This window comes from Rutidosis leptorrhynchoides, chromosome 1, assembly GCF_046630445.1.
Source record: "Rutidosis leptorrhynchoides isolate AG116_Rl617_1_P2 chromosome 1, CSIRO_AGI_Rlap_v1, whole genome shotgun sequence".
Taxonomy (NCBI): domain Eukaryota; kingdom Viridiplantae; phylum Streptophyta; class Magnoliopsida; order Asterales; family Asteraceae; genus Rutidosis; species Rutidosis leptorrhynchoides.
Window position 1 is genome coordinate 410,563,148 of NC_092333.1, and position 25,969 is coordinate 410,589,116.

Genomic DNA, 25,969 nt, shown 5'->3' on the forward strand with positions numbered 1-25,969 from the left:
TGAACAATCAATTTCAAACATTTGGGAAAGAATTGAAGAGGATTCAACAAACGGTAGTTGCAATGCAAGTAGGTTGTCAACGATGCGAGGGTCCACATCTCATGAAGAATTGTCCTAAAATTACTCAATGCAATCATGTTGATGTAGATGATATTCCCATGAATTCGGATGCTCATGTGAACTACGTGAGTAATCAAAACTACCAATGGGGGGAACATCTAACCAAAGCTACTACAATCCTAATCAAAAACAAGTATTATTCAACAACCAAACCAATACACCACCCGAATTCACAAACCAAAATCGAAATCAAGGTTATAACAACAACTACAACCAAAACTGAAATAACAATTTCCAATACCAAAACCAATAACCTTACAACAATCAAAGAAATTCAAATTATCAAAACAACCAAGGTTATAGTCAATCACAAAATAACCAAGGTTACAATCAACAACCTCAACAAAACATTCAACAATCCCAACCTTCGAAGAGCTTAGAAGAAATCATGCAAAACTACATCAAGAATGTAGAATCAACAGAAGCTTTTCTAATGAAAGAGAATGAGCTCTTGAAGAAACAACTCCGAAACCAACAAGCCTCATTCCAAAACCTTGAGAGCACAGTTGGAATAATTTCAAATTAAGTTTCCAAAAGACCACAAGTAACTTTACCTTCAAACACTCAAGTTAACCCGAATAATTGCAACAACCGAAACAACCAACACAACCAAAAAAACCACCAAAATAACATGAGAGTTATTCTTATCAAGAGCAACACTACCAATCCAACCCAAAATCAAGCGAGTTCATCAAATCCTACCAATACTTATGCTCAAGTGAACTCGATTGATTCAATCGAAGAGGATCAATCTGAATATCCTCAAGCTTTCAAGTTCGACATTAAAGGAGACAAGTTTGATTTTGATGAAGCGTCAGAAACTGATACTATCGATTATGAGGTATTCAAGTTTTCGGAGGTTTCAAACGATGCAATATTCATTCCCTACCAAGTTAAAAGTGTAATGTCCATGGGGGCTACCGAGTCGACATGCAAGGAGTTAAAGGGTGATTTTGAGCAAATTCAGTTGGGAAAGGTTGATAAAGAGCAAAAGGTTAAAACTTTATTGAATGCAAAGGAGCAAAAGAACGAGGTCAAGGTTCTTGCTACATCCACTAAGGAGAAAAATGAGACACTGGTCTCACATCCTCAAACATAACATCCTTCACATCTAAAGGATGTGGATTGTAAGTCAACTTCAACCGACAACGAAAATATTTATGTTAAACTCCCTTTAGCAGAGGTGCTCGAGAATATGCCCAACTATGAGAAATTTTTGAAGACACTCATGTCCAAAAAGGGAGATGTTGAGCAAGCATTCATCGCTTTCTTGAAAAAGGAGTGTGATGGAATTTTAAAGAAATATAACCTACCATTAAAAATGGGTGATCCCGGACATTTCCTTATCCCATGCAATGTAAACAATTCAGAGATGCTCACATCTTTAGCCGATTCGGGAGCAAGTATCAACTTCATGCCCTACTCCGTTTACAAAAGGCTAGGCCTAGGTGACCTTTCACCCACTACAATGGGAGTTAAATTAATTGATCAATCAATTAACTCTAGTGTGGGGATCGCCAAAGATTTAATTGTTAAGGTGGGGGACATGAAATTTCCCATTGACTTTGTTATTGTTGATATAAAGGAAGACCTGGTTGTGCCCCTTGTTTTGGGAAGGCCATTCTTGGCAACCGTGAGTTCTTTCTTTGACTTTAGAACCAGAAAATTGACTCTTCGGGATAAAGGGAAATGCATGAGCATAAAAACCAAATGTGTTAAAACACCATCAATGCCATTGACCACATCACGAGTTGTTGCTAGTGTGCAATGCATCACAAGCACAAGGCAAGTCGGTTCACCAACTAAAGGTAGTGGGGATTAACCAAGGGAATTAAAGGTAAAGCCAAAAATCAAAACGACGTAGTTGACAAGTCTATGCAAAATTTATTTGGGCGGGTGCATCGGGCTTCATCCAAAAAGGATGAACACTTGAGAAAACATCTAGTGTCAAACTTGTCAAAACATGAGAAAGTGAAACTTAAAGAGTTAATCAATGAAACTAAGGTAATGAATGATTGGTTAATGTCAAAGTTAAGTGGTGGCGGTAATGAAAATGTTTCCCTTAGCTCAAAAGGAAGGGAAGTTTACCACCCCGGGATTAGTTGAAATCTCAAGGGGATGGGAGTCGGGTGATAGACTCGTTAAAAACTTTCCACAATTGTGTATATAATTTCTTTTAATTGCATTTCGTTTAGAATTGTATGATATTCCTTTTCTTAGTTGCATTTTTTATGTTTTTGCATTGCATGCATATGGGTAAAACTGGAAAACGTCAAAAATAGTTTGTGAATGGGTCAAAATGGACTTAAAATTGAAAAAAATGCAATCAGGTACAAAAGTGGCGCTTTTGTCTTAGGAGCGGTGAAAGGACCCGTTCATATACATTATAAATGATTCACAATAGTTGATTACATCGCGAGGTATTTGACCTCTATATGATACATTTTACAAACATTGCATTCATTTTTAAAAGACAAACTTTCATTTCATCGAAAGTTGACAGGCATGCATACCATTTCATAATATATCTAAACTATAAATGACTTGATAATATTCTTGATGAACTCAATGACTCGAATGCAACGTCTTTTGAAATATGTCATGAATGACTCCAAATAATATCCCTAAGATGAGCAAATGCACATCGGAAGATTTCTTTTGTACCTGAGAATAAACATGCTTTCAAGTGTCAACCAAAAGGTTGGTGAGTTCATTAGTTTATCATAAACATTCATTTCCATCATTTTAATAGACCACAAGAATTTCATTTTCATTTCTCATAAATATACGTCCCATGCATAGAGACAAAAATCATTCATATGGATTGAACACCTGGTAACTGACATTAACAAGATGCATATAAGAATATGCCCTATCATTCCGGGAAATCCTTCGGACATGATAAAAATGAATTCGAAGTACTAAAGCATCCGGTACTTTGGATGGGGTTCGTTAGGCCCAATAGATCTATCTTTAGGATTCGCGTCAATTAGGGGTGCACTAATTCTCAAAATTAGTGATGTTCCCTAATTCTTAGATTACCAGGCTAAAAGGGGCATATTCGGCTTCGATCCATTCAACCATATAATGTAGTTTCGATTACTTGTGTCTATTTCGTAAAACAGTTATAAAAATAGTGCATGTATTCTCAGTCCCAAAAATATATATTGCAAAAGCATTTAAAAAGGGAGCAAATGAAACTCATATTACGATATTTTGTCGTAAAAATATTCACATGATGAAACTGAACAATGCAGGGTTGGCCTCGGATTCACGAACCTATATTATTCATATATATATTAAAACATATAATCGTAATCGAACAAGTTTATGTTTTATTATTAATTGTTAAGTTATTAACTTATATGTTTCATTATTAGCTAAATTAACTTATTTATTTTATATACATTAAATAGATAACTAATACTTATTACCAAAAATAATAATATAGTTATGCTTTATGCTATTAATATATTTTTTATATAGAAAAACTTTATTTGATTTATTAATAATACTAATAATAATAATGATAAAAATAATAATGATACTTATTAATTCATAAAATAATGATAATAATAATAATAATAATACTTATGTTAATACTAAAAATGATACGATAATAATAATAGTAATGGAAATAGAAATACTACCTCAAAGAAGTAGCTCTAAAAAAAATGTCCAAGTCTGGGTTTGAAACCGCGACGTCCCGCTAACCCGATAACATCCTTAACCATATGCTCTATCATGCTTTTCTATTTTATTTCCAAATAAAAATCTAAATAATCCATTTCTGTTTCCCTTCTTGTTTCTTCTTCATGTAATCTATTGAATAATCATCATCATTTTTCAATCTTAATATCATGTATCATAATATTAACCTAGTCCTCGTTATCATTAATATGTATCACCGTAATCATCATTTTATGATCAATACCATCATCATCTAATCATTCTTTCATCGACATCATTATTATTATCTAATCCGTTACCATAATCATATCATCATTCTCGTTTAGTTTTATCAATACCTAACATGTACCATTCAAATTATTCTGGTTCAACTTCATAAACAAACGTGGCCCAAGGAGTAAAGGAATCACAGCCCTACATAAATAGACAGCCACGGCCTAACAGGAAATTCGAAGTCCAACAGACTAAGCAAATTCTTGGCCCAGCAGGTCATGTTGCAAGTCTAATACTATAACAAAGAAATTTATATTTTGGCCCTAAAGAGAAAACGTAAGTTGGCCCTTGGCCCAACAGTGGCTCGATATTTAAATAAGGAAAACTGATTCACCTAGTTTGTTGGATTTGGAATCCTAGGTACGTTTCCATCATATACCCAGGTCATTTTCTATAATCAACCATAACAGCTCGACATCCGGTCATAAATATAATACAATATTAAATCTAACTTTTTACAAAAGAAAAAAAGGAACGGATAGAGTGTGGGATTCGTTTGGGGTTTTGTGTCTTTCTATTTTGTATTTGTCGACCAAAATCAAAAATTGAACTCGCAAAAGTCGTCCACTAATACCAAAAGTATTTGGCCAAACAAATAGAAATACGTGGTCCCATCATTCAATTAAATTGGTTCTTAATTCTTTTAATAATCAAGTGAGGTTATTCAACTTGAAACTGTTGGCCAACAATAATATAATGGCATCAACTGTTGGCATACTTTAGTTTATAAGAAATTGTTTGGTTTGAAATCATCGAAAACAGATGAAACACTTGCAGTAGCAGTTAATTCGATTAATTAACAGCAGGTCTGATTGATGGTTTTTGATTATACTAGTGACCGGAAGGTGGTGCTCAAGGTTGACGGTTATGAAGGTGTTGAATGATGATCCGTGGTAGGGTAATTCTTGAGCAAGAAACAAGAAGTGGATTTTGTTTAGTGAGGTTTGAAAAGATGGTTGTGAGTTTGGTTCGAAGGTGCTTGTTCACCAACTAAAGGTGGTGATGAAGATTCGGTGATCATGGTAGAGCATGGTGGTGATCGAACTTAGCACAATAGCAGTCAAATGGTGATGATTGATGAATGTTTATCAAGGTTGTTCTCGGTTACAATAAACAGACAAGATAAATGGTTTATGGTTATGATCTTGGGTTTTCGGTTGGCTTGATGAAAGGAATGGTTTTGGTAGTAGTGATCTAATGATAACATGAAACAAAAAGAGTAACAAGTGTAGCAAGTTTGTTTAAAGAAAAGAAACAGAATAAATAATTTGAGGGTTTGTAGGGAGTAAAGTGAAGGTTGTGAGGGTTCTAAGACGATGATGGTTATGGCAATAATGGTAGCAACAAGATGGTTGTTGGGTTACATGAAGGTGATTTTATGGTGGTTATGGCTTTCAGATATGTACACAAGAAATAACAAAAAGAACATTATACGGGTGTTGTTTGGCTCGATTGAAAATAGAAACAGTGAGCTTAGTTGCCTTCTTTAATGGTGGATGTAGTGGTTATAACTAGTGGTTATCGATGGTAACAGAAACATGGGTAACCAATAGCAAACAACTAACAAAAGAAGTTGCAAGTTGTGGTGTTTATCGAACAAGAAGAGAAGCAAGTTACCTGGGTTTGATTAGGGTCGACGATTGCAGAGAAGAGAGAATAAAGCAAATGTGATGTTTGTGGATCAAAGAACCGAAGCTGTAGTAGTTGTAGGTTTACTCATAATGATGGTGTTTGGTTGTTCCAAAAGAAGAGAGAAAGAGAAGTAGTGATTCATGAATGAGTAGGATAGTGTGTGATTGAGCTAATCATGTATATACATATACATATATAGATATAAGCCTTACATAATTGAAGATTTCAATCAATTATCGGATAAATGACAATCTATTAAGAATCAATTAATAACAGTAACACTTTCACTTTTCTTATAATAATACAGCTCAAAATTTTAGTAGCTAAACATCCCGTGATTTTAATTTGTTATGTACCAAGATTAGAGACATGAATCGATCAAGAAAAGAGAAGAAATAAAATATATAAAAAGCCGATATTGAAGGTTAATCAATTAGTACACTTATTTAACTTTTTAATGTTTATTAGTTTTTAAATTATATGCTTTAACTTAAATTGAGAATTTAAATTTATATCATGTAATTGTTTATTTATTCATTTGTACATTCTATTTAATAGATATTGATTATGATTATATATATATACTTTATGATAAGTTTTATTATATTGTAAGTTATTTTACATAACAACTAAATCATATAACAGTTTATTAATGTATTCCAAGTTATAATATATATATACATATATATACATATCTAATTACAAACATTGTTCGTGAATCGTCGGAAATGGTCGAAGGTCAATTGAATATATGAAACAGTTCAAACTTTTTGTGACTCAACATTACAGACTTTGCTTATCGTGTCGAAATCATATAAAGATCAAGTTTAAATTTGGTCGGAAATTTCCGGGTCGTCACAAGCGGCACTTTTCACTTCCAAGAGCGACGCTTTTACTTCAAGAGCGAGATTTTACCCGTATTTTGGGACCAAAATTGGACAGTAGCCAAGAACGGCGCTTTTATTTTCAAAAGCGGCGCTTTTATTCGCCAAGAGCGACACTTTTCTTCCAAGAGCGACGCTTCTGCTTTCAGCCAGGAGCGACGCTCCTGCACCTGGTTACTTAAGCATTCTGCACGACCAAAATATCATTTTTTTCACACCCAACTCTAATTTTCTCTCTAATAGCGGCGCAATATTAACCCTAATTGACCTAAATCAACTCTAAACTTCAAATTTCTTCAAATTTCTTGCAAATCTACATCATCTAACATGGGAAAAGTAAGAATCTATCATTTTAATTCGTTCTTTAACATGATTTGGGTGATTTTTACTCCTTTTCTCTTTATGCTTAATTCGTAGATTATGCTTGATTTATGATGTTAATGGTTAGATTGTTGATGAATCTAGACTACATTGATGTTTATTAACATGATTTGCATGCTTAGTTACATCGATTATGAAATGTCCCGTTCTTATTGATTAAAAACGTTCCATATTAATTGATTTCGTTGCGAGGTTTTGACCTCTATATGAGACGTTTTTCAAAGACTGCATTCATTTTAAAACAAACCATAACCTTTATTTCATCAATAAAGGTTTAAAAAGCTTTAGGTAGATTATCAAATAATGATAATCTAAAATATCCTGTTTACACACGACCATTACATAATGGTTTACAATACAAATATGTTACAACAAAATAAGTTTCTTGAATGCAGTTTTTACACAATATCATACAAACATGGACTCCAAATCTCGTCCTTATTTAAGTATGCGACAGTGGAAGTTCTTAATAATCACCTGAGAATAAACATGCTTAAAACGTCAACAAAAATGTTGGTGAGTTATAGGTTTAACCTATATATATCAAATCATAATAATAGACAACAAGATTTCATATTTCAATACACATCCCATACATAGAGATAAAAGTCATTCATATGGTGAACACCTGGTAACCGACATTAACAAGATGCATATATAAGAATATCTCCATCATTCCGGGACACCCTTCGGATATGATATAAATTTCGAAGTACTAAAACATCCGGTACTTTGGATGGGGCTTGTTGGGCCCGATAGATCTATCTTTAGGATTCGCGTCAATTAGGGTGTCTGTTCCCTAATTCTTAGATTACCAGACTTAATAAAAAGGGGCATATTCGATTTTGATAATTCAACCATAGAATGTAGTTTAACGTACTTGTGTCTATTTTGTAAATCATTTATAAAACCTGCATGTATTCTCATCCCAAAAATATTAGATTTTAAAAGTGGGACTATAACTCACTTTCACAGATTTTTACTTCGTCGGGAAGTAAGACTTGGCCACTGGTTGATTCACGAACCTATAACAATATATACATATATATCAAAGTATGTTCAAAATATATTTACAACACTTTTAATATATTTTGATGTTTTAAGTTTATTAAGTCAGCTGTCCTCGTTAGTAACCTACAACTAGTTGTCCACAATTAGATGTACAGAAATAAATCGATAAATATTATCTTGAATCAATCCACGACCCAGTGTATACGTATCTCAGTATTGATCACAACTCAAACTATTTATATTTTGGAATCAACCTCAACCCTGTATAGCTAACTCCAACATTCACATATAGAGTGTCTATGGTTGTTCCGAAATATATATAGATGTGTCGACATGATAGGTCGAAACATTGTATACGTGTCTATGGTATCTCAAGATTACATAATATACAATACAAGTTGATTAAGTTATGGTTGGAATAGATTTGTTACCAATTTTCACGTAGCTAAAATGAGAAAAATTATCCAATCTTGTTTTACCCATAACTTCTTCATTTTAAATCCGTTTTGAGTGAATCAAATTGCTATGGTTTCATATTGAACTCTATTTTATGAATATAAACAGAAAAATTATAGGTTTATTGTCGGAAAAATAAGTTACAAGTCGTTTTTGTAAAGGTAGTCATTTCAGTCGAAAGAACGACGTCTAGATGACCATTTTAGAAAACATACTTCCACTTTGAGTTTAACCATAATTTTTGGATATAGTTTCATGTTCATAATAAAAATCATTTTCTCAGAATAACAACTTTTAAATCAAAGTTTATCATAGTTTTTAATTAACTAACCCAAAACAGCCCGCGGTGTTACTACGACGGCGTAAATCCGGTTTTACGGTGTTTTTCGTGTTTCCAGGTTTTAAATCATTAAGTTAGCATATCATATAGATATAGAACATGTGTTTAGTTGATTTTAAAAGTCAAGTTAGAAGGATTAACTTTTGTTTGCGAACAAGTTTAGAATTAACTAAACTATGTTCTAGTGATTACAAGTTTAAACCTTCGAATAAGATAGCTTTATATGTATGAATCGAATGATGTTATGAACATCATTACTACCTTAAGTTCCTTGGATAAACCTACTGGAAAAGAGAAAAATGGATCTAGCTTCAACGGATCCTTGGATGGCTCGAAGTTCTTGAAGCAGAATCATGACACGAAAACAAGTTCAAGTAAGATCATCACTTGAAATAAGATTGTTATAGTTATAGAAATTGAACCAAAGTTTGAATATGATTATTACCTTGTATTAGAATGATAACCTACTGTAAGAAACAAAGATTTCTTGAGGTTGGATGATCACCTTACAAGATTGGAAGTGAGCTAGCAAACTTGAAAGTATTCTTGATTTTATGTAACTAGAACTTGTAAAATATATGAAGAACACTTAGAACTTGAAGATAGAACTTGAGAGAGATCAATTAGATGAAGAAAATTGAAGAATGAAAGTGTTTGTAGGTGTTTTTGGTCATTGGTGTATGGATTAGATATAAAGGATATGTAATTTTGTTTTCATGTAAATAAGTCATGAATGATTACTCATATTTTTGTAATTTTATGAGATATTTCATGCTAGTTGCCAAATGATGGTTCCCACATGTGTTAGGTGACTCACATGGGCTGCTAAGAGCTGATCATTGGAGTGTATATACCAATAGTACATACATCTAAAAGCTGTGTATTGTACGAGTACGAATACGGGTGCATACGAGTAGAATTGTTGATGAAACTGAACGAGGATGTAATTGTAAGCATTTCTGTTAAGTAGAAGTATTTTGATAAGTGTCTTGAAGTCTTTCAAAAGTGTATGAATACATATTAAAACACTACATGTATATACATTTTAACTGAGTCGTTAAGTCATCGTTAGTCGTTACATGTAAATGTTGTTTTGAAACCTTTAGATTAACGATCTTGTTGAATGTTGTTAACCCATTGTTTATTATAACAAATGAGATGTTAAATTATTATATTATCATGATATTATGATATATAATATATCTTAGTATGATGTATATACAGTTAAATGTCGTTACAACGATAATCGTTACATATATGTCTCGTTTCGAAATCATTAAGTTAGTAGTCTTATTTTTACATATGTATTTCATTGTTAATACACTTAATAATATATTTACTTATCATTTAACATAATTAACCAAGTGTATCAATATCTTAATATGATTCATATGTACCTAGTAAGACGTTGTTATAACGATAATCGTTATATATATCGTTTTTGAGTTTCTTAAATTAATAGTCTCATTTTTATGTATATAACTCATTGTTAAAATACCTAATGAGATACATACTTATAATAAAAACATGTTAACTATATATATAACCATATATATGTCATCGTATAGTTTTTACAAGTTTTATCGTTCGTGAATCACCGGTCAACTTGGGTGGTCAATTGTCTATATGAAACATATTTCAATTAATCAAGTCTTAACAAGTTTGATTGCTTAACATGTTGGAAACATTTAATCATGTAAATATCAATCTCAATGAATATATATAAACATGGAAAAGTTCGGGTCACTACAGTACCTACCCGTTAAATAAATTTCGTCCCGAAATTTTAAGCTGTTGAAGGTGTTGATGAATCTTCTGGAAATAGATGCGGGTATTTCTTCTTCATCTGATCTTCACGCTCCCAGGTGAACTCGGGTCCTCAACGAGCATTCCGTCGAACCTTAACAATTGGTATCTTGTTTTGCTTAAGTCTTTTAACCTCACGATCCATTATTTCGACGGGTTCTTCGATGAATTGAAGTTTTTCGTTGATTTGGATTTCATCTAATGGAATAGTGAGATCTTCTTTAGCAAAACATTTCTTCAAATTCGAGACGTGGAAAGTGTTATGTACAGCCGCGAGTTGTTGAGGTAAATCAAGTCGGTAAGCTACTGGTCCGACACGATCAATAATCTTGAATGGTCCAATATACCTTGGATTTAATTTCCCTCGTTTACCAAATTGAACAACGCCTTTCCAAGGTGCAACTTTAAGCATGACCATCTCTCCAATTTCAAATTCTATATCTTTTCTTTTAATGTCAGCGTAGCTCTTTTGTCGACTTTGGGCGGTTTTCAACCGTTGTTGAATTTGGATGATCTTCTCGGTAGTTTCTTGTATAATCTCCGGACCCGTAATCTGTCTATCCCCCACTTCACTCCAACAAATCGGAGACCTGCACTTTCTACCATAAAGTGCTTCAAATGGCGCCATCTCAATGCTTGAATGGTAGCTGTTGTTGTAGGAAAATTCTGCTAACGGTAGATGTCGATCCCAACTGTTTCCGAAATCAATAACACATGCTCGTAGCATGTCTTCAAGCGTTTGTATCGTCCTTTCACTCTGCCCATCAGTTTGTGGATGATAGGCAGTACTCATGTCTAGACGAGTTCCTAATGCTTGCTGTAATGTCTGCCAGAATCTTGAAATAAATCTGCCATCCCTATCAGAGATAATAGAGATTGGTATTCCATGTCTGGAGACGACTTCCTTCAAATACAGTCGTGCTAACTTCTCCATCTTGTCATCTTCTCTTATTGGCAGGAAGTGTGCTGATTTGGTGAGACGATCAACTATTACCCAAATAGTATCAAAACCACTTGCAGTCCTTGGCAATTTAGTGATGAAATCCATGGTAATGTTTTCCCATTTCCATTCCGGGATTTCAGGTTGTTGAAGTAGACCTGATGGTTTCTGATGCTCAGCTTTGACCTTAGAATACGTCAAACATTCTCCTACGTATTTAGCAACATCGGCTTTCATACCCGGCCACCAAAAATGTTTCTTGAGATCCTTGTACATCTTCCCCGTTCCAGGATGTATTGAGTATCTGGTTTTATGAGCTTCTCTAAGTACCATTTCTCTCATATCTCCAAATTTTGGTACCCAAATCCTTTCAGCCCTATACCGGGTTCCGTCTTCCTGAATATTAAGATGCTTCTCCGATCCTTTGGGTATTTCATCCTTTAAATTTCCCTCTTTTAAAACTCCTTGTTGCGCCTCCTTTATTTGAGTAGTAAGGTTATTATGAATCATTATATTCATAGATTTTACTCGAATGGGTTCTCTGTCCTTCCTGCTCAAGGCATCGGCTACCACATTTGCCTTCCCCGGGTGGTAACGAATCTCAAAGTCGTAATCATTCAACAATTCAATCCACCTACGCTGCCTCATATTCAGTTGTTTCTGATTAAATATGTGTTGAAGACTTTTGTATTCGGTATATATAATACTTTTGACCCCATATAAGTAGTGCCTCCAAGTCTTTAATGCAAAAACAACCGCTCCTAATTCCAAATCATGTGTCGTATAATTTTGTTCGTGAATCTTCAATTGTCTAGACGCATAAGCAATCACCTTCGTTCGTTGCATTAATACACAACCGAGACCTTACTTTGATGCGTCACAATAAATCACAAAATCATCATTCCCTTCAGGCAATGACAATATAGGTGCCGTAGTTAGCTTTTTCTTCAATAACTGAAACGCTTTCTCTTGTTCATCATTCCATTCAAATTTCTTCCCTTTATGCGTTAATGCAGTCAAGGGTTTTGCTATTCTGGAAAAATCTTGGATGAACCTTCTGTAGTAACCAGCTAGTCCTAAAAACTGGCGTATGTGTTTCGGAGTTTTCGGGGTTTCCCACTTTTCAACAGTTGCTATCTTTGCCGGATCCACCTTAATACCTTCTTTGTTCACTATGTGACCGAGGAATTGAACTTCTTCCAACCAAAATGCACACTTTGAAAACTTAGCGTACAATTCTTCCTTCCTCAATACTTCTAACACCTTTCTCAAATGTTCACCGTGTTCTTGGTCATTCTTTGAGTAAATAAGTATGTCATCAATGAAAACAATGACAAACTTGTCAAGGTATGCTCCACACACTCGGTTCATAAGGTCCATGAACACAGCTGGTGCATTAGTTAAACCAAACGGCATGACCATAAACTCGTAATGACCGTAACGTGTTCTGAAAGCAGTCTTTGGAATATCATCTTCTTTCACCCGCATTTGATGATACCCGGAACGTAAGTCAATCTTTGAATAAACAGACGAGCCTTGTAGTTGATCAAATAAGTCGTCAATTCTCGGTAGTGGGTAGCGGTTCTTGATGGTAAGTTTGTTCAACTCTCGGTAGTCGATACACAACCTGAATGTACCATCTTTCTTCTTGACAAACAAAATAGGAGCTCCCCACGGTGATGTGCTTGGTCGAATGAAACCACGCTCTAAAAGTTCTTGTAATTGGCTTTGCAGTTCTTTCATCTCGCTGGGTGCGAGTCTGTAAGGAGCACGAGCTATTGGTGCAGCTCCTGGTACAAGATCTATTTGAAATTCAACAGATCGATGTGGGGGTAATCCCGGTAATTCTTTTGGAAATACATCGGGAAATTCTTTTGCAATGGGAACATCATTGATGCTCTTTTCTTCAGTTTGTACTTTCTCGACGTGTGCTAGAACAGCATAGCAACCTTTTCTTATCAGTTTTTGTGCCTTCAAATTACTAATAAGATGTAGCTTCGTGTTGCCCTTTTCTCCGTACACCATTAAGGGTTTTCCTTTTTCTCGTATAATGCGAATTGCATTTTTGTAACAGACGATCTCTGCTTTCACTTCTTTCAACCAGTCCATACCGATTATCACATCAAAACTACCTAACTCTACTGGTATCAAATCAATCTTAAATGTTTCGCTAACCAGTTTAATTTCTCGATTCCGACATATATTATCTGCTGAAATTAATTTACCATTTGCTAATTCGAGTAAAAATTTACTATCCAAAGGCGTCAATGGACAACTTAATTTAGCACAAAAATCTCTACTCATATAGCTTCTATCCGCACCCGAATCAAATAAAACGTAAGCAGATTTATTGTCAATAAGAAACGTACCCGTAACAAGCTCCGGGTCTTCCTGTGCCTCTGCCGCATTAATATTGAAAACTCTTCCGCGGCCTTGTCCATTCGTGTTCTCCTGGTTCGGGCAATTTCTAATAATGTGGCCCGGTTTTCCACATTTATAACAAACTACATTGGCATAACTTGCTCCGACACTACTTGCTCCGCCATTACTCGTTCTGACACCATTTGTTCCTTTCGTTCTATTAACCCCTGGTCCGTAGACCTCACACTTCGCCGCGCTATGACCATTTCTTTTACACTTGTTGCAAAATTTGGTGCAGAACCCCGAGTGATACTTTTCACACCTTTGGCATAGCTGCTTCTGATTGTTGTTGTTGTTGTTGCGGTTATTATTGTTGTTGGGATGATTGTTGTAGTTGCTGTTGTTGTTGTTGTTGGGCCGTTTGTTGTAGTTGCGATTGATGTTGCGATTGTTGGGATAATTGTTGCGATTATTGTTGTAATTGCTGTTGTTGTTGTATTGGTGATTCTTATCACCGTTTTCCTCCCACTTTCTTTTGACTTGCTTCACATTGGCCTCTTCAGCAGTCTGTTCTTTAATTCTTTCTTCAATCTGGTTCACTAGTTTGTGAGCCATTCTACATGCCTGTTGTATAGAGGCGGGCTCGTGTGAACTTATATCTTCTTGGATTCTTTCCGGTAATCCTTTCACAAACGCGTCGATCTTCTCTTCCTCATCTTCGAATGCTCCCGGACACAATAGGCACAATTCTGTGAATCGTCTTTCGTACGTGGTAATATCAAATCCTTGGGTTCGTAACCCTCTAAGTTCTGTCTTGAGCTTATTGACCTCGGTTCTGGGACGGTACTTCTCGTCCATCAAGTGCTTGAATGCTGACCACGGTAGTGCGTACGCATCGTCTTGTCCCACTTGCTCTAGATAGGTATTCCACCATGTTAACGCATAACCTGTGAAGGTATGCGTAGCGTACTTCACTTTGTCCTCTTCAGTACACTTACTTATGGCAAACACCGATTCGACCTTCTCGGTCCACCGTTTCAATCCGATCGGTCCTTCGGTTCCATCAAATTCCAAAGGTTTGCAGGCAGTGAATTCTTTGTAGGTGCATCCTACACGATTTCCTCTACTGCTAGATCTAAGGTTATTGTTGGTATGTAGCGCAGCCTGTACTGCGGCTATGTTTGAAGCTAGAAAAGTACGGAATTCCTCTTCATTCATATTCACGGTGTGTCGAGTAGTCGGTGCCATTTCCTTCAAAATAGTCAAATGGAACAAGTTAATCATACAGAATATTAAGAGTAGTTAATAGTATTTCGTAGCATAATATGAACTCATTTATAAAAGCTTTTTCTTCATATTAGCATTTTATAAGTTTAAATTCGGGTAGTACCTACCCGTTAAGTTCATACTTAGTAGCTAATATACCATTCAACTACTACAATTCTATATGAAAAACTGATTATAATAATATTTCGCGTTCAAACTTTTATACAATATTTTACAAACTTACAATACCGCTTATTTTACATAAAGCATGAAATATAGCACACAATAACTTTGATAGAAGATAGTTGTGAAGATAATTCTAGCTAGTACACAAGTCGTTCAGCAAAGGCAATAAAGACACGTAATTCATACGTCCAGAAACAAGTCATGCATTCTGGTTTTACTAGGATTACTTCCCATCCTTGGTCTTGTGGAACATAACCGTTATGGCCGTTGATAAGACAGCATGTTGTAACGTTGTCAAAGGGACGAGGGTTACGTAATGTCCAACAGTCCCGTAACAATCTAAAAACCTCATTTCTTACCCCAATTACCGACTCCGTCACTTGTGGAAACGTTTTGTTTAATAGTTGTAGCCCGATGTTCTTGTTCTCACTTTGGTGAGAAGCGAACATTACTAATCCGTAAGCATAACATACTTCTTTATGTTGCATGTTAGCCGCTTTTTCTAAATCATGAAGTCCAATAATCGGATATATTGAGTCAAAATAATTTCTTAACCCGTTGCGTAAAATAGCATTTGGGTTCCCCGCAATATATGCGTCAAAGTAAACACATCGTAACTTATGGGTTTCCCAATGTGATATCCCCCATCTTTCAAAAGAAAGTCTCTTATAAACCAAGACATTCTTGGAACGTTCTTCGAATGTCTTACAAACTGATCTCGCCTTAAATAGTTGTGCCGAGGAATTCTGACCGACTCTAGAGAAGATTTCATCAATCATGTCTCCGGGTAGGTCTCTTAAAATATTGGGTTGTCTATCCATTTTGTGTTTTTAAACTGTAAAATAGACAAGAGTTAGATTCATAAAAAAATACTTATTAATACAAGCAATTTTTACATATATCATAAAGCATAAGCACACTATATTACATATATTACACCACATGAATACAACTATCTTATTCCGACTCGCTCGTTTCTTCTTCTTCGGTTTTGGTTCGTTTTGCCAAGTTTCTAGGGATATATGATGTTCCCCTAATACTAACTGTCGTTTTCCACAACGGTTTAGAAAAACCTGGTGGTTTAGAGGTTCCCGGGTCATTGTTACAACTTAAGGACTTCGGGGGTTGACGATACATATAAAGTTCATCGGGATTGGAATTAGATTTCTCTATTTTTATGCCCTTTCCCTTATTATTTTCTTTTGCCTTTTTAAATTCAGTTGGGGTAATTTCTATAACATCATCGGAATTCTCGTCGGAATCCGATTCATCGGAGAATTTGTAATCCTCCCAATATTTTGCTTCCTTGGAGGAAACACCATTGACCATAATTAACCTTGGTCGGTTGGTTGAGGATTTTCTTTTACTTAACCGTTTTATTATTTCCCCCACCGGTTCTACTTCTTCATCCGGTTCCGATTCTTCTTCCGGTTCCGATTCTTCTTCCGGTTCCGACTCTTCTTCCGGTTCCTCTTCGGGAACTTGTGAATCAGTCCACGAATCATTCCAATTTACATTTGACTCTTCATTATTATTAGGTGAGTCAATGGGACTTGTTCTAGAGGTAGACATCTATCACATAATATCAAACGCGTTAAGAGATTAATATATCACATAATATTCACATGTTAAAAATATATAGTTTCCAACAAAATTTGTTAAGCAATCATTTTTCAAGTAAACACGGTCGAAGTCCAGACTCACTAATGCATCCTAACAAACTCGATAAGACACACTAATGCAAATTTCTGGTTCTCTAAGACCAACGCTCGGATACCAACTGAAATGTCCCGTTCTTATTGATTAAAAACGTTCCATATTAATTGATTTCGTTGCGAGGTTTTGACCTCTATATGAGACATTTTTCAAAGACTGCATTCATTTTAAAACAAACCATAACCTTTATTTCATCAATAAAGGTTTAAAAAGCTTTACGTAGATTATCAAATAATGATAATCTAAAATATCCTGTTTACACACGACCATTACATAATGGTTTACAATACAAATATGTTACAACAAAATAAGTTTCTTGAATGCAGTTTTTACACAATATCATACAAACATGGACTCCAAATCTCGTCCTTATTTAAGTATGTGACAGCGGAAGTTCTTAATAATCACCTGAGAATAAACATGCTTAAAACGTCAACAAAAATGTTGGTGAGTTATAGGTTTAACCTATATATATCAAATCATAATAATAGACAACAAGATTTCATATTTCAATACACATCTCATACATAGAGATAAAAGTCATTCATATGGTGAACACCTGGTAACCGACATTAACAAGATGCATATATAAGAATATCCCCATCATTCCGGGACACCCTTCGGATATGATATAAATTTCGAAGTACTAAAACATCCGGTACTTTGGATGGGGCTTGTTGGGCCCGATAGATCTATCTTTAGGATTCGCGTCAATTAGGGTGTCTGTTTCCTAATTCTTAGATTACCAGACTTAATAAAAAGGGGCATATTCGATTTCGATAATTCAACCATAGAATGTAGTTTCACGTACTTGTGTCTATTTTGTAAATCATTTATAAAACCTGCATGTATTCTCATCCCAAAAATATTAGATTTTAAAAGTGGGACTATAACTCACTTTCACAGATTTTTACTTCGTCGGGAAGTAAGACTTGGCCACTGGTTGATTCACGAACCTATAACAATATATACATATATATCAAAGTATGTTCAAAATATATTTACAACACTTTTAATATATTTTGATGTTTTAAGTTTATTAAGTCAGCTGTCCTCGTTAGTAACCTACAACTAGTTGTCCACAATTAGATGTACAGAAATAAATCGATAAATATTATCTTGAATCAATCCACGACCCAGTGTATACGTATCTCAGTATTGATCACAACTCAAACTATATATATTTTGGAATCAACCTCAACCCTGTATAGCTAACTCCAACATTCACATATAGAGTGTCTATGGTTGTTCCGAAATATATATAGATGTGTCGACATGATAGGTCGAAACATTGTATACGTGTCTATGGTATCTCAAGATTACATAATATACAATACAAGTTGATTAAGTTATGGTTGGAATAGATTTGTTACCAATTTTCACGTAGCTAAAATGAGAAAAATTATCCAATCTTGTTTTACCCATAACTTCTTCATTTTAAATCCGTTTTGAGTGAATCAAATTGCTATGGTTTCATATTGAACTCTATTTTATGAATCTAAACAGAAAAAGTATAGGTTTATAGTCGGAAAAATAAGTTACAAGTCGTTTTTGTAAAGGTAGTCATTTCAGTCGAACGAACGACGTCTAGATGACCATTTTAGAAAACATACTTCCACTTTGAGTTTAACCATAATTTTTGGATATAGTTTCATGTTCATAATAAAAATCATTTTCTCAGAATAACAACTTTTAAATCAAAGTTTATCATAGTTTTTAATTAACTAACCCAAAACAGCCCGCGGTGTTACTACGACGGCATAAATCCAGTTTTACGGTGTTTTTCGTGTTTCCAGGTTTTAAATCATTAAGTTAGCATATCATATAGATATAGAACATGTGTTTAGTTGATTTTAAAAGTCAAGTTAGAAGGATTAACTTTTGTTTGCGAACAAGTTTAGAATTAACTAAACTATGTTCTAGTGATTACAAGTTTAAACCTTCGAATAAGATAGCTTTATATGTATGAATCGAATGATGTTATGAACATCATTACTACCTTAAGTTCCTTGGATAAACCTACTGGAAAAGAGAAAAATGGATCTAGCTTCAACGGATCCTTGGATGGCTCGAAGTTCTTGAAGCAGAATCATGACACGAAAACAAGTTCAAGTAAGATCATCACTTGAAATAAGATTGTTATAGTTATAGAAATTGAACCAAAGTTTGAATATGATTATTACCTTGTATTAGAATGATAACCTACTGTAAGAAACAAAGATTTCTTGAGGTTGGATGATCACCTTACAAGATTGGAAGTGAGCTAGCAAACTTGAAAGTATTCTTGATTTTATGTAACTAGAACTTGTAAAAGATACGAAGAACACTTAGAACTTGAAGATAGAACTTGAGAGAGATCAATTAGATAAAGAAAATTGAAGAATGAAAGTGTTTGTAGGTGTTTTTGGTCGTTGGTGTATGGATTAGATATAAAGGATATGTAATTTTGTTTTCATGTAAATAAGTCATGAATGATTACTCATATTTTTGTAATTTTATGAGATATTTCATGCTAGTTGCCAAATGATGGTTCCCACATGTGTTAGGTGACTCACATGGGCTGCTAAGAGCTGATCATTGGAGTGTATATACCAATAGTACATACATCTAAAAGCTGTGTATTGTACGAGTACGAATACGGGTGCATACGAGTAGAATTGTTGATGAAACTGAACGAGGATGTAATTGTAAGCATTTTTGTTAAGTAGAAGTATTTTGATAAGTGTCTTGAAGTCTTTCAAAAGTGTATGAATACATATTAAAACACTACATGTATATACATTTTAACTGAGTCGTTAAGTCATCGTTAGTTGTTACATGTAAATGTTGTTTTGAAACCTTTAGGTTAACGATCTTGTTGAATGTTGTTAACCCATTGTTTATTATAACAAATGAGATGTTAAATTATTATATTATCATGATATTATGATATATAATATATCTTAGTATGATGTATATACAGTTAAATGTCGTTACAACGATAATCGTTACATATATGTCTCGTTTCGAAATCATTAAGTTAGTAGTCTTATTTTTACATATGTATTTCATTATTAATACACTTAATAATATATTTACTTATCATTTAACATAATTAACCAAGTGTATCAATATCTTAATATGATTCATATGTACCTAGTAAGACGTTGTTATAACGATAATCGTTATATATATCGTTTTCGAGTTTCTAAATTAATAGTCTCATTTTTATGTATATAACTCATTGTTAAAATACCTAATGAGATACATACTTATAATAAAAACATGTTAACTATATATATAACCATATATATATATATGTCATCATATAGTTTTTACAAGTTTTAACGTTCGTGAATCACCGGTCAACTTGGGTGGTCAATTGTCTATATGAAACATATTTCAATTAATCAAGTCTTAACAAGTTTGATTGCTTAACATGTTGGAAACATTTAATCATGTAAATATCAATCTCAATTAATATATATAAACATGGAAAAGTTCGGGTCACTACAGATTACAACTTTGAAATTCTAGGGTTCATCCAATTTGAGGGTTTTTGATTTCGAGCCAAATTAGAGTATTGATTGATGTTGTTTATACTTAATTGATAGATTGCCATGATTATCTTGCTTTAAATCCATCTTTCATGCTTGTATGATTGGAATTTGCAAATTAGGGTTGATAAGTTCAAGGTTTGACTTGGTTTGACCAATTTGAGCATGTGATTAGTGATAATGTATTTGTTTGCGGTATATTTATGTTATGACATGAAGAATTGCTATAATTTGATTAATGCTCTTTGTCTTAGCCAAATTTGAATGAATTAGACTTTGACTAGGGTTGACTTTTTGCAACTGGTTCATGTTAACCATGTTTAACCAAATGAGACTTAATGATTGATGATGATGCATGTTTAGCTTGTTATTATACTTATGATTTAACATACCATTACATGAGCTAAATTTTGCAAATTTTTGATGACTTTGAGATTATGCCATAAAGTTAATCCTTGTTTGATTTCATGCTTTATAGTGATTAAGTGCACTTGTTTTAGTCATGAATGATTAAATGTTGACAAAAGTTGCATGATAAAACTTGTTATATTTTATTGGAATCAACTTGATGTTATTGAATGAAGTTTGTGAACTAAATGTTTATGTGCTAATTCATACCTCTCCACAATGTCTCTATTGTTTGTTATGTCTTGTAGATAACGAACCCACGAGATCACATGGTAAACGCCAAAAGAGTATCGAAATTAAGGGCAGAGGTAAAAGACCGGCATATACTCAAGAAGTGGATGACGAAGAGGAGGTACCAACGATCGCAGAGGACATTCATAGGCTCTCAACAGACCCTTGTCTGTAACAGACTCTAGTGAACGACAACTTTAGAGCGGGCCTATAACTTAGGCTGAAAGACAAATTTTACCCTGGGAAAACTATTGACTGGTCTTTTCTTGAGGATGCGAGTATGAGCGACGAGGTTGAGGATCTCTTTACGGTTGAATTTGGGAACCTATCACTTAACCCTTGGGTCACAATTCTCAAATACAATGAGCCTATCTATATTGTCCCAACTTTAGAGTTCACCTCCACCCCGATTGTCGATTTTAGGGTAGACACGGTTGATAATCCAGATTACATAACTTTTTACCTGGGCGGGCAACAACGAAGCATGAGTATGCTTCAATTCATCAAGGCCCTAGGGATTTACAGAGAGTTTAAGAATAGAACCACCCTCCTTTAGGATTATCTTTTGACTTGAAAAATCCCAACATCCAACACTAAGGAGTTTAACTTTCAAGCATCTTGGCACCAAATGAGCCACGGGATTTTTAGCCCGGGAAAAACAGTTGCCAACACCTTTAAAACAATTCCCCATAGGATCATAGCCCAATTCATTGCAAATACGGTGAACTACCGTTATCACAGCAATGAGAAAATGTCCTACTTGGACATTTGGCTCACTGACCAAATATTTCATCATCAGGACATCCATGTCCTGCATGTTATAGCTGACTATCTTTTCGATAGAAGGGTACAGTAGGTGGCATGTTTGTGACCAGGATCGCGAAGCAGTTAGGGATTGACCTTTCGGGGTATCCGGCTAATAAAATGGATAAGTTTAGCTATGCTAATTCTAAGGGTGGTAAAATTCTTAAGAACGATCAAAACAATCATATAAGGAGATGGTTTGATATAGGAAACATTAATGTTGAGGAGAATGAGCAAGAAGAAGAGGAGAGGGTGATGCACGGTTTTGAAACGGGTAACATAGGATCAAATAGTGGAGCAACTGGGGCGGGAAGTAGTGTGCCGAGCGGTTATGATCAAGCTTAGATGGCCAATCAATTTAGTCAAATCAATATAAACCAAGGCAACCAAGAGTATGAGGCATGCTACAACTTTTCGGGCCTCCGTGCTGTTTTGCAATGGCAAGTCCATTGTAACCAATTGAGCTACGCGGACCCGAATGCCCCCCAGCCTTTTAATCCCACATTCAACCCGTATGACTTTGAGCACCCTAGAAGCAACCTTTAATTAACTATGACCCGAACAAAGCATATAGGAGAGCCGAGGAGTTTGCGCATTTTGAACATTTAAGGCAACAACAACAGGAGCAAAGCGAGTGGAATAGGCCACCCAATTATGAAGACTATCCAAACCTAGACCAATCCGAAAGCTCATACTATGGAGGGTATAATTGGTGGTAATTCTTATCGTTGTGCTCTCGCTCTCTCTTTGCTTATGGTTTAAGTAAAACATTTGTTGGTTGATTTGTGAAACTTTCATTTGAATTGTGGCATGTAATAATCGCGGGCGGTTGGATTGGGAGCTTTTGAACTATTAGATAATTTGGTGTGTGTGTGTGATGAAAACAATTTACTTTATGTTAGATTGTGGTTTATGATGGTACTAATTTGGATCCAGAGCGCTTGTGGTTCCCAGATAAAACAATTTGAATTTGAATGTTGGTATGTAATTCAACACTATTTAGGTTTGTGATGTTCTTATTCATTGTTGACTTTGTGTTTGATGTTGATTGTTTGATGATTGATTCATTGGATTATGCATGTGTGATATTGATCATTGTTATATTATGCTTGTTTGTTGAAGTATGGAGATTATATTTTGTTTGTGACCTTGTCGATTGCGTAGTTTGGTTGAATATCTCATTATGTTGGTGAATGTTTGTATGACTTTGTTGATATCTTTGGAGCATTATGACTTTATTGTGGACGCACATACTCCCCCGAGTATAGCCCCGGACATTTTGTTCCTTGTGAGCATACTTCAATTGTAGGGAATGCCATATGCACTTGGCTCCTTCTTTTGACTCATCAAATGGTACAACGACATGCGAGCAACTTGGTGACTACATATTATACGAATGGTAACAACAAAGATCGTGTGATCTTCGCCGGTTTTTAATTTCTCTTCTATAAACATTTCTATTTCAAAATGTCCCTCATTTTCACTTATTCTATCGCTTTAATGCAATGAGGGCATTGCATACGCTAAATGTAGGGGGAGAGTTAAAATATCGGGCCATTTTGAAACAATTTCAGGTAAACGTATCACATGCATTATAAAGTTCAAAGCTTGCATTGTCGAACAATTTTTGGACAAGTTTTTAACCATTACACTAATTCATATCATAAACACCTAAAATGGTTAAAACTTGTAAAATTTTCAAAATTTTTGTAAAAGTAAAGTCTTTTCCATGTCTTTTTTGAAAACTTAAGGAAGTAAAGTCTTCTTTTTATTTCATTTTTGCGATCCACCAATTGAAAGTAAAGACTTTCACTTTTCATACGATTTTTGAGCAGAAATGATAAAATTTTTGAGAAAAATCAACTTATGCTTGAAAGTTAAAGTCTTTCATGCATGTGCACTGTGACGACCCGGAAATTTCCGATCAAATTTAAACTTAATCTTTATATAATTTCGACACGATAAGCAAAGTCTGAAATGTTGAGTCTCAAAAATTTTGAAATGTTTTCATACATTCATTTAACTTCGACTGTTCCCGATGATTCACGAACAATTATTTGTAAATAAACATGTATATAAATATATGGATATATATGTACAATAAGTCAGAATATTAATTGTTAATATAAATAATTTGCATTAAAATAAAACGTGTTTATGTATATTATATATATATATATATATATATATATATATATATATATATATATATATATATATATATATATATATATATATATATATATATATATATATATATCATAAGATGTACAAATTAATATATTTTTAAACGAAAATATATGTATATTTTACAATGTTATAAAATATAATATTAACTTAGATATAAAACATCTTGATTTAAAAATACTATTAATTATATTGTAGTAAATAACGAGAAGATGATCTAATGAAGTTGATGTGTGCAGCAGCGTATACGTAATAGTTATATTTTTATTACGAAATACTATTAAATACGATACAATTTTACACAAGTTATTTATTTATTTATAGAGTGGATATACCTAAACCTTGCTACAACACTTATAGACAGTGTACCTAATCGTATAGTAGTGTAGTTTTTAGTAAGTCCGGTCCGTTCCACAGGGAGCTAGCCAAGTTTAATGCTATATTTTTTTTAAACTATATATATATATATATATATATATATATAAGTAGTATTATTATTATAAAAGGGGGTTTTTACCGTTTAGTGACCGGTTTGTCGATTTTATGTCTTAAGTCACAATTAAAACCTAATGTAAAATATTAAAAATAAATATAACTTAATTTAAAGCGTAAAGTAAATGACGATAATTAAAGTGCGATAAATTAAAGTGCGTTAAATAAAATGACGATAAATAAAATTGCGATGATTAAAAAGTACGATAATTAAAAGTGCGATAAGATATAAAATAAAGAAATTATGCTTATTTAAACTTTCATAATCATGATGTTTGACGTGTTGATTTTAATTTATTACCATGGGTTAATTTCCTTTGTCCTGGATTATTCGATATCTCCATCTGGTTTTTGTCCATAACAGTCCATCAGTCATAAATATAAAGTGCGAGTGTCCTCGTCAAATTATTCTTATACCCGAAGTCAAATATTCCAACTAATTGGGGACTTAAACTGTAACAAGGGCTTAATACTTTGTTTAATAATTACACCAGGATATCGACTGCGTGTAACCCAAGGTTTTAATACTTTGTTAACAATTACACCAAGTGTCATTGTACATAATTCACCCCTGTTTTAATGAGTCCATTGACTATTAATCCATCCCCGTGTCTGATTAAATGAACGATTATTAGTATTTATAAATATCCTGCCCATCGTGTCCGATCGAGTGTATATGGTTATTTATAGATACGTCAAATTGTAAATCTCTATATTAAATTAATGAATTATCATTCACTTAAACAAATATAAAGCCTATTAATAGTCCATAGTCCAATTTCCATAAGTGTGGGTCTTTTGTCCAAACCCCAATTATGGTACAAAGCCGAATAACCCCGTCTTTAATATTTAGCCCAACATCACGATTACTTCGATTTAAATAAGCATAATAATAACTTAGCTATGAGACATTAATTTAAAAAGGTTGAACATAACTTACAATGATTAATAATAGCGTAGCGTTACACGGACAAAATTTTGACTTGCACACTTACAACATTCGTTAACATAACCTTATTATTATTAATCTTAAATTAAAATTAAAATTATAAATAAATATATATATATATATATATATATATATATATATATATATATATATATATATATATATATATATATATATATATATATATATATATATATATATATATATATATATATATATATTGAGATAGAGAGTAGATAGAAAAAGATGTGTTAAATTCGGCCAGAACTCGCGAAATTTATAAGACCTGACACGCTACAG